We start from the raw sequence: 9,888 nt of genomic DNA on the forward strand, positions 1-9,888 counted from the left end.
GCACCAACTTGCATTCCCACCAACAGTGTAAGAGGGTTTTCCTTTCTTCACATCCTCTCCAACACATGTTGTTTCCTGTCTTGTTAATTTTGGCCATTCTAACTGGTATAAGGTGATATCTCAATGTGGTTTTAATTTGAATCTCCCTGATGGCTAGTGATGATGAACATTTTTTCATGTGTCTGATAGCCATTTGTATGTCTTGGAGAAAATAGCACTTTTTAACTGACTAGCTCATAGTAAAATTTTATGCACTTTCAGGTGATCCATAGTAACTAAAAAAAACTAAAAAACTCAGTTGAGGCAGGTTTTCAGCTTTTATGACTATCAAACTTGACCAGTAACTATTGCTCAGGCAAGTAGAGTGCTGTATTTAGAAAGGATAACTCATTAAAAGGTAATGTGATTTTTCTGTCTCTGTAGTCAGAAATAAATGTGGAGGGACCATAGAAAAAACCACAAAGCAAACACTTGTTTTGCCTTAAATTAGAAAACTCTCTTGGCTAACATTAACAGTAGTTTCTTTTTCTTTTTTAAGTTTACAGAGATTGTTTTATAATTAGCTTATATACCCAAAGATCTCAAGGTCCAAAGAATTGTGGTCCCCATGAAAGCAAATGATGAAAATATGTTTGTCTCTTTTTCTTACTGACAGTAAAGGCTCTCTGTGAGATGTCTCCAATGACCTCCTTCCAAGAAACTGTCCACTTCCAAATTTAGCCTACTGGAGACCAGTGAGAAGAAAATGAAATTTAGAGTCAGCAGACCCAGGTATGAGTCCTGTCTTTGTCACTAATTAGTTGTGCCTTTAGTCACTAATTAGTTATGCCTGTATGTTATAATCTCTCTGAACATCAAAGTCTCCATTATTTATTTATGCATTTAACAAATACTTATTGAATTTACATTACATGCCAATTATTTTTCTATACGCTTTGGGTAGAAGGCTGGTCATAAATCAGTAAAGTCCATGATCTTTTATAGTCTTCATTCTGGTGGGATAGGGAAGCCTTTGTTAAAGCCTTTGTCAAAGAGTCACACTGAGAAACACGAATCTAGTAAGTCTTCCAAAGGGAAATTTCCTATAATGTTATTTGCAGGAGTGCAGTATTTTGGAAAGAGTTCCTGATAAAGTGATGCTTAGCTAAGACTGTAAGAAAATGAAAATCAACTAGGTAGAAGGGCTAGGGGAGAGGGTAAGGGAGCAATGTAGAAAAGAATATTCTCCATGTAGGTCAAAGGTGTGCCAATGCCCTGTGGGAGTGGGGAGCATGGCCTATCAAAGCAATTGTGTATAGCTGAGAACTCAGAGTGGGTAGGGGAATGGTACAATTAAGGATGACAGATAAGGAGGTTAGGAAGTGACAGTGGTGCTCCTCAAATGTTCATTTACTCATGTACATTGCTCACTCCCTTTCACTTGGGTGAATTCTGTGAATAATGTCACATTTTTGAGGGAGTTAAAGCCCATGCATAATTATCTAGTCTCTCTTCCTTTCCTGGAAGAGGACTGTATTGTATCCTTTCATTGTATTGGCAAGGACACCTTTTACAGTATAAGCTAAACAGCTTGGATATAATTCATCGTTTGAAGCACAGTTGATTAGGAAGATTGCATAACTCTGTGGCAGACATTGTGTAAATAAAAATTTGCTGTGGTTGGTCCCTGATATTTTGGGGTTGTTTATTACTGCAGCACAGCATAGCCTATGCTGACTATTACAGATGATGTCAGACTACCTGGGGCCTTACAGTCCAAATAATTTGGATTATTTTTTGAGACCACTAGGAGAGTATTGAACTGTCTTAAAAATCATCAGATACTTTTCTTTGAAAAAAAAAATCATTCTTTATTAAATATTTTAGGGAATGATGAGGAAAGTGAGGTTAAGAGATTTTTGTTAATGTAAAATAAGAAGCATAACTGTTGTTACTATCCTCCCAAGAATGTTGAGGAGACCAAATATGAAAAAGTAAATCTGGAATTTTGCAAAATGCAAACCATCTAACATTCTGGATTTTTGACATGGATCTATTGTCTCAGCTGCTGTTTTCCCTTTGCCCTAGAAGTCAGCCATTTTGGTCAATATGCTGTTCTCTGTGTGGTTGTAATCCATATACCAAAAAGTAATTCTGTGAAATTGGTTAGGCTGTTCTGCCCTGCAGTCAAAAGCAATTTAGTATATATGGATTTGAGAGTGGAAAATTGCCTAATTGGAGAGTCCGCAAATGTTTCAGAATCAAGTTTTCAATCTACACCCTTGTTGAGATGCCAATAGATGTTATCTTAACTCAATCAGAAGTGAGATATTCTTATTTCTTTGTCTTTTGGTAATCATTGGGAGTTTGAGTCGATAAATTTGGAACCCAGTTGAGTATTGTAGAAATTTTAGAAAATGAGCTGTTTATGATATTTCATTTTTATGGTATTTCTATAAAGTATACAAGGGAGAATCTTGATTCTATGTTCTGTGAAGTTGATAAAGACAGGGCATTTATTCAACAATGTGCAAAATATAGTACATATTTTGCTCTAGGTGTTGTCACACTGGTGCTGAGACTCAGCACACTCTACATTGCCAGCAACTCTCCTGTTACTGATTCTTCAGGAATGCAGTCTTCTTACATACAACCAGAATACAAAAATCCTTCTTGGTCCCTATGACTCTAGGTCTGTCATCTATGTCCCTATGATTCTCTGTCTGTTCATCTTACTGACAGAGTTTAGTTCCTGTGCCTGATTCATGGTTACAAAGGAGGCTTCAGAAAATAACTATCTGACATTTTGTCTTTCATAAGGACAGGAGACAGTTTTTGCTTTATAAAGTGCACAGCTCAGAAAATGGACAGATGCAATAAGTGTGGTCAAATTTATCATTTTCTGTATAAATTTCTATTTTAAAACTAAATGTATTTGTCTTAGTGAACCATACTTGCCCTGATAATGTTTTACACCCATTTTTAAAAGATGTAATGTACATGAGAGCAATACTTAGATCAAGATCTGGAATATAATATGTGTTCAATAAATATTCAAGAAGTGACTGTCTATAAACTTTGAATACTCAGGGTTGTATTATATAAACACATTTATGTCAGAGTTGGGATATAAATGTAAATTTTCTGTGTAGTCCGTGGAATTGTAATCTCCTCATGTAAGCATAGTTATATTAATGATTAGTAATATTTTTTTCTGCTACTTACAGAAGAATTAAAGATGTAAATGTATTCTAGATATGTGAAAAAATGCTAAAGTTGTCAGATACGACATGGGTAGCATCATTTTCCTACAATTTTTATTACTAGCCCCAATTCTACAGGAAGGACTGAATAACTTGTTTTACCACCAGGTTGGCATGGTTTAATTTAATGGATGCTGAGGGTAAGAAGCAAAGAAACACCTTAGATTCCATGGTAATTAACACAGAATATTATTTATTGAACACTGACTCTGTGTCTAGCATAAGCTTTTAGATTTAAAGAGTAGTCACAGTCTAGAAAAGTTAACTGTTCTTTTTTTTTTTTTTTAGCATAACAGTATTCATTATTTTTTTCACCATACCAAGTGCTCCATGCAATCCGTGCCCTCTATAATACCCACCACCCGGTACCCCCCTCCACCACTTCAAACCCCTCAGATTGTTTTTCAGAGTCCATAGTCTTTCATGGTCCACCTCCCCTTCCAATTTCCCCCAACTCCCTTCTCCTCTCTCACTCCCCATGTTCTCCATGCTATTTGTTATGCTCCACAAATAAGTGAAACCATATGATAATTGACTCTCTCTGCTTGACTTATTTCACTCAGCATAATCACTTCCAGTCCCGTCCATGTTGCTACAAAAGCTGGGTATTCATCCTTTCTGATAGAGGCATAATACTCCATAGTGTATATGGACCACATTTTCATTATCCATTCGTCTGTTCAAGGGCATCTTGGTTCTTTCCACAGTTTGGCGACCGTGGCCATTGCTGCTATAAACATTGGGGTACAGATGGCCCTTCTTTTCACGACATCTGTATCTTTGGGGTAAATATCCAGGAGTGCAATTGCAGGGTCATAGGGAAGTTCTATTTTTAATTTATTGAGGAATCTCCACACTGTTCTCCAAAGAGGCTGCACCAACTTGCATTCCCACCAACAGTATAAGAGGGTTTTCCTTTCTTCACATCCTCTCCAACACATGTTGTTTCCTGTCTTGTTAATTTTGGCCATTCTAACTGGTATAAGGTGATATCTCAATGTGGTTTTAATTTGAATCTCCCTGATGGCTAGTGATGATGAACATTTTTTCATGTGTCTGATAGCCATTTGTATGTCTTGATTGGAGAAGTGTCTGTTCATATCTTCTGTTCTGCTAGAAGTCTCAGACTGGCATTCCTAGCTTAAGCTACCTGAAAAATAAACATAAATTGGTTGCCTGGAAATTTTTCCTTATTTTAGAGTTTTAAAATTTCCTAGAGTTATTTTAAGTGACACTGATGGAAGGTAATCTGTAATAAAAGAAACAAAAACCTGTAGTATTCTAAATCATTCTGCCAAGTGACAGAATCAAGGCTGTAATTGCAACAGAAAAAAATGACCACATGTGAGATACAGCCCAGGTGATAAGGAAGTGTATCAGAGCTCTGATGAAAGATAACACAGGAAACCCACATCCCTATCATTTCAGCCTACATTTAGTAAATGAAAACCACAGCAACAAAACAGCTGGCTCTGTTTATGACCTCCAAGCTTACCAAAACTCAGGAACAGTCTCACTTAGGCTCCTGCTAACAACTCACCCATATTCCTCTACTGAAGCCCTCTCACTAGATCCAGTGCTGGCATCTAAGTCACATCTGAACATCCCATCACTTTCTCTGAAGAAAGAAATATTACCACATTTGGTCTAATAACTTAGATGAGTTAGTATCACTTCATTTACTGTTAGCTTTCTTCTCTCTTTTGTCTAACTCTGGATATTGAGTTTTATTTCCCTTGTTAATTAAAATTTTTAAAATTTTTATAACTTTGATGTAGTAGGAACTGGACTTTCTGTATGTCGTTTCATTTAATCTACACAATAGCAATATGGGTCAGTATTACTATCTTCACAACACAAAGAAACTTGCCTAGTAAGTTAAAGTGACATAATCTACTTTACAAGGCTAATAAACTTCAGAAAGCAAAATTAAGTCCAGGTCTGCTTGAGTTTATACATCAATTTATACTGCCTACTATAATAATGGCAGTGACTACTGGGTGAGCATTTTTTATTTATCTGTTTATATATCTACATAAATACTGTACATTGAGAAATGAAGATGGGAAGGAAATGGTAAAGAATGTAATCATGAATATGTGTAATATGCCACTTTCTTGCATGTGAGAATTCATTCATTTATTGCTGAGTAATTTCTATTTATACTTAATAACTCAACGCAGATATCACTGGCTCTATTTTCAATAGATGACCCTCTTTGCTGTACTTTTATTTACTCTATTACCTACCATAATTAATTGCCATGTGTTATACATTGATTAACATTATAAACTCCCTAAACTATCAACTCCTGGGGAACTGGGACTGTGTGTTATCTCTCTGCTCAGCAAGTGGTGAATGTCTTACCTCTTGAGTAAAGAACAAATGAGAACTGGTCACAGACTTCATTGTCTCATAAACAGTGATTCTAGTAGTTAGGTTTCTCAGATTGGAGATGTACTTACCTATATACTAGTCATTTTGGTAGATCAGAACTGGCAACCTCTGAGCTGGAAGTAGACATTAGTGCTCTCCCTCACCTTCTAACACAGTTATTTTAATTGAATTTTGAAGGTTTAAGTAGCTTCTAATAATCTTTACCATTCTAAATTATTGCAGCCCAGTATGCCCATCTGTGATGCCTTCCTAGCCCCTGTCAGCATTTGAGTCTGTTACTTCTGCTCTAGATATTCCTTCATTAACCTAACTATGAATTTGTATATTATGCATCTAATGGGTTAGCCCATTTGGTTTAATGAGAACTTGGATTCAGTCCCAGAATCAGTTATGTTTTATCTGATCCCTGTCCTTGCGTTATGTTCCTAAACCATCAGTATTATGAATATATACATTTTTTCAACACAATTCCATCCTTAGTAGGGAAAAATAGTAACAATGACCCCCCAAAAATAAGCAAACAAAAATTAACTACAGTATTTGCCATATTTGATAGTGATGACCTTTCTGTAACACTGCCATCATACTGTTAGAAATTAACTCTTCCCTGAGTTAATATACCCAAGACTGGATTACTGAATCATATTACTGCTAATGATCAATATTCCTTAGCAATGAGTGTACTTCTTAGAGTTAAATGGGTTTGACCAATTTTCCTTTGGCTTGACTGTGAGTTATTACTATTAGTTAGTATGATACTTTTTATGTTTCAAAGCCATTAAATCAATATGTTCTTTAGTCCAGTGCTCCGTATTCTTGTTTTTGTTGTTGTTGTTGTTCAAAATCTCCAAGGTGTATATGACTCTTATGTATATAATGCCTTTGGTTTTGAATCATTGGCTAAAATAATCATGATTCATGTCATGAACTAGTAAGGAAGGATTATTTCTGTTTTTTCTCCATCTCCTAGAGAGACGGCAGGAAGATAAAAATGTACTACTTCTTTGAAAGACTCATGTATAATAGAATAGAATAACACTGAATCTGAGTCTTATTCTTACAGCTAAGCTTGGAATTTTAACAGATCCTTCAAAAGTTCTCATGGAGATAAATTCTCCTCGAACTGCGTTTGTTGGGGAAGAGGGAGTTTGCAGAGATGAGAGAATTACCCAGTTTTTCTAACTTCTCCTTGGTTATTCTTATTCATTGGTTTACAGTTGAACTGGAAGCACTTCATAATACAGTATTAAAATTATATAATAAATTAAGGTTTAAATAATAATTAGGGAAAGTAGTATTTCACTCAAGGGTTAGCTTTTAAGCATTTACCCAAGGAATTGTCCGTGAGGATTATGAGGATGAAAAGTGTTTTTTAATTAACTTTGGAAAATTATGGGGTGATTTTAGGAGTGTGATATTTGGTGACATCACATATTTATTATGTGCCTGCTAAGTAGGTAGGAACTTCAGCACTACAGTGCTGACCACTCTAGGTCCCAGCTGGAATAAAATAGCACTGGTACCAAAAGTGCCCTTTTTTTATTTCAAGTAGTTTATAGTAGTTTACTTTGGATATATATTCCATATGTTTTCTATGCTTAATTAAAATAATAGTCATTGGTTGTCTAGTTACAAAAGTAATGTATGAGTTTTGTAGCACAAATTCTTAGGAATAATAATACAGTAGCGCATTTATATAAGTATACATTGTATTTTATTTCTATGATTCTCCTATTGTTTGATATTTACTTCATCATGAATGTTTCTTTTTTGTTAGAATAGATAATGAAAGTGATGGATATCTACTGAAAGTGTTGGGTCAAAAGGTAAGCATATTATAAAAATTTTTGTACAGGTGGCTAAGGTACATCCAATGTAGATTCTACCAACTTTAAACTTAATCCATCTGGAATTCATCTCGTGTTGTTTGTAACAGAAGGATCATACTGTTTTTTTAGTAGTCAGGAAATTAACCCAGAACTATTAGGTAGTCCATCTTTCTATTGGCAATCTGAAATGTCACCTTTATATTAATTTAAATCCTATACTTACTTGAATCTAAATTCTCTATTCTGTTTCATTAATCATCTTGTCTCTTCTTGTTCTAGTACCACATTATTTTAATTATTGCAGTTTCGAGCCCAGTTAATATTAAATAAATTACTTCATACATTAAAATCACATTTTCAGTTTCTTTTTTTTTGGTCCAGATTCTTATCCAGATGATGCAGGAGGTCATAAAGTGATATGGTAAGGACATGCTTAATTCACACCGGGTATAACACCTTCTAAATATAGCAATCTCTGTCTTGAAAATATGTCACCTACTATTCTAAATGTATGCAGGCTACTTTTCATAATGCACAGAAATTTTAAGCCTTGGAAAAAAGGTCCTTTAGTCTATTTCTTGAAGACAACAAAAGTGGGATGAGTAGTAAAAACCTATCCTGGTTTTCAACCTGTATCTTTTAATTTTGTTGGCAATACAAGGACTGTGTGACATACAGATGAGTAGAGTTTCAACTTACCCACTTGCTAGTGTGTAACTTTGTTTCGTCTTTTTAATCTTATGAGTGTCAACTCCTAGTAAAGTCAGGGATAGGAATAGTTCTTAGATAATTTTTTCAAGGAAGCACTCAAAAAAGGTAAATATTATTGGTACTATTGTGTGCTGTTGGATTCCCAAGTTGTCACAAACAAGGAGAACATAAGTTAGAGATAAGCAACTAGCCTTCTAAATATTTAAGGTGGGTTTGGCACCGATAGACTTATATTGGGAGAAAGTCCAAAATCAATTAACATTGAGAAAATATGGAAATTTTTGATTTTTAAGCTGTACATGTGTAAAATCCTTTACAAAATCCATTGTATAAACCATTTGATAAGAATGCAGTTTTAAAGTATTAAATGTGTGTCTCTGTGTTTTATGAGAGAAAAAAAAAAAACAGTTATTAATGGGGAAAGAGAATGCTTAAGTATAGAGAGTGACTGTCCCACAAAGTTAAAAGAACAAGAAGCAGACATTTCTGAGAATCTTGGTAGTCATATTTTGACCTAAACCTTTAAATTCTTTTGTGCAAATTCTCCAAGCATGCAGGTATTAGTTTAAAAGAAAAAATGGTGAAAAAGGAGAGAGAGAAATTAAAAAAAAAAAAAAAAGAGGTTTTTTTGCTTATTTATTTTCTTGCTGAGCCAGTCTGGCTAGAGTTGCCAAGCAGGTCTCGAGTTGCCATATTGTTAGGAGCTGAGACTTAGCCCCTGCCCTGCTTTGTCAAGGAGACTTCAAATCACAGTCCCCGGAGCTTCCGGATAGTAGAGAAAGCAGCTGAGCATCATGCTCTGCTTGTGGTGTGAAAAATAAACCCTTGGCCGAAGGCACAGGCTGCAAACTTCCAACTAGCCCAGCCCCCAGCTATGTGGAGCTGCTGTCAACTGTGATTAGCTTTTGCAACTCTGAAACTCCCCCATTCTATAAACCGCTCCATCCCCTCAGCCCTCCTTGCTCCTCCAATTGCTGGCTCCCTTTACTGTGTGATGAGCTGTCACAGCTGGTTGATCAGACTGCTACCCAATCAGCAGCTCCTCTTAGCCAGACCCCTCACTGACCTTGTTCTGTCTTTGCCTTTCCCATTCTTCTGATCCTCCCGCAGCTGAATCTCCTACCCCTGCTGCCTGATCCCACTGCTTGTCTAATCAGCCTGGTAGACAGTTTGATTAGCTGCTCCTTCTCACACTGCCAGCTCTTCCTGCTGCTACCAGCTGTGCTCAGGGCCTTCTAGTACTCACCATCAATGCGTCGTGACCCTCCATTAGTGCTGCTGGCGGATTGACTTTATACTTTTTCTCAGCAGTGCTCTGATCGGCTATTGTCTCCCTATGCCATGTCCTCTGATGAGCCTCCTGACACCTCCTCTTTCTGTCTCCTACAAGATTCTCTTGCTGTTAATTATACTATTCTGATCCTGTGGCAGGTACTTTTTCACTAGCCTTTCAGGATGGAGTCTTCTCAGAGGCTACCTTTGGCAAGTAATAACATTTCAGGGCAGAGTTCCACTGCCCACTTCACAGTGTCTCTCAAATCCCAGTAGCTGGTGTTGTGGTCTGACTCCTTAAATTTAGTGAGCTGCCTTCGTCCTGGGACAGTCTGACTTCTAGCTTATTGTGACTAGGTTTTGGGTTGTTTCCTGAGCATCATCTTCCACCTCATTTTCCCTCTGAGTAACACTTCTTTATTATAGTCACAATTTCA

The 9,888-nt window shown here is 36.3% G+C and overlaps 1 long non-coding RNA gene across 1 annotated transcript; it reads left to right on the plus strand.

Annotated features, from left to right (window-relative positions):
• Window positions 1-747: 747 nt before the first annotated feature.
• LOC122901957 lies at window positions 748-7,876 on the plus strand. Its single transcript, XR_006383715.1, has 3 exons — window positions 748-771; window positions 7,417-7,465; window positions 7,850-7,876. It is a non-coding gene; the product is annotated as an uncharacterized LOC122901957 (long non-coding RNA).
• The last annotated feature ends 2,012 nt before the right edge of the window (window positions 7,877-9,888 follow it).

This window comes from Neovison vison, chromosome 1 (genome assembly GCF_020171115.1).
Source record: "Neovison vison isolate M4711 chromosome 1, ASM_NN_V1, whole genome shotgun sequence".
NCBI lineage: Eukaryota > Metazoa > Chordata > Mammalia > Carnivora > Mustelidae > Neogale > Neogale vison.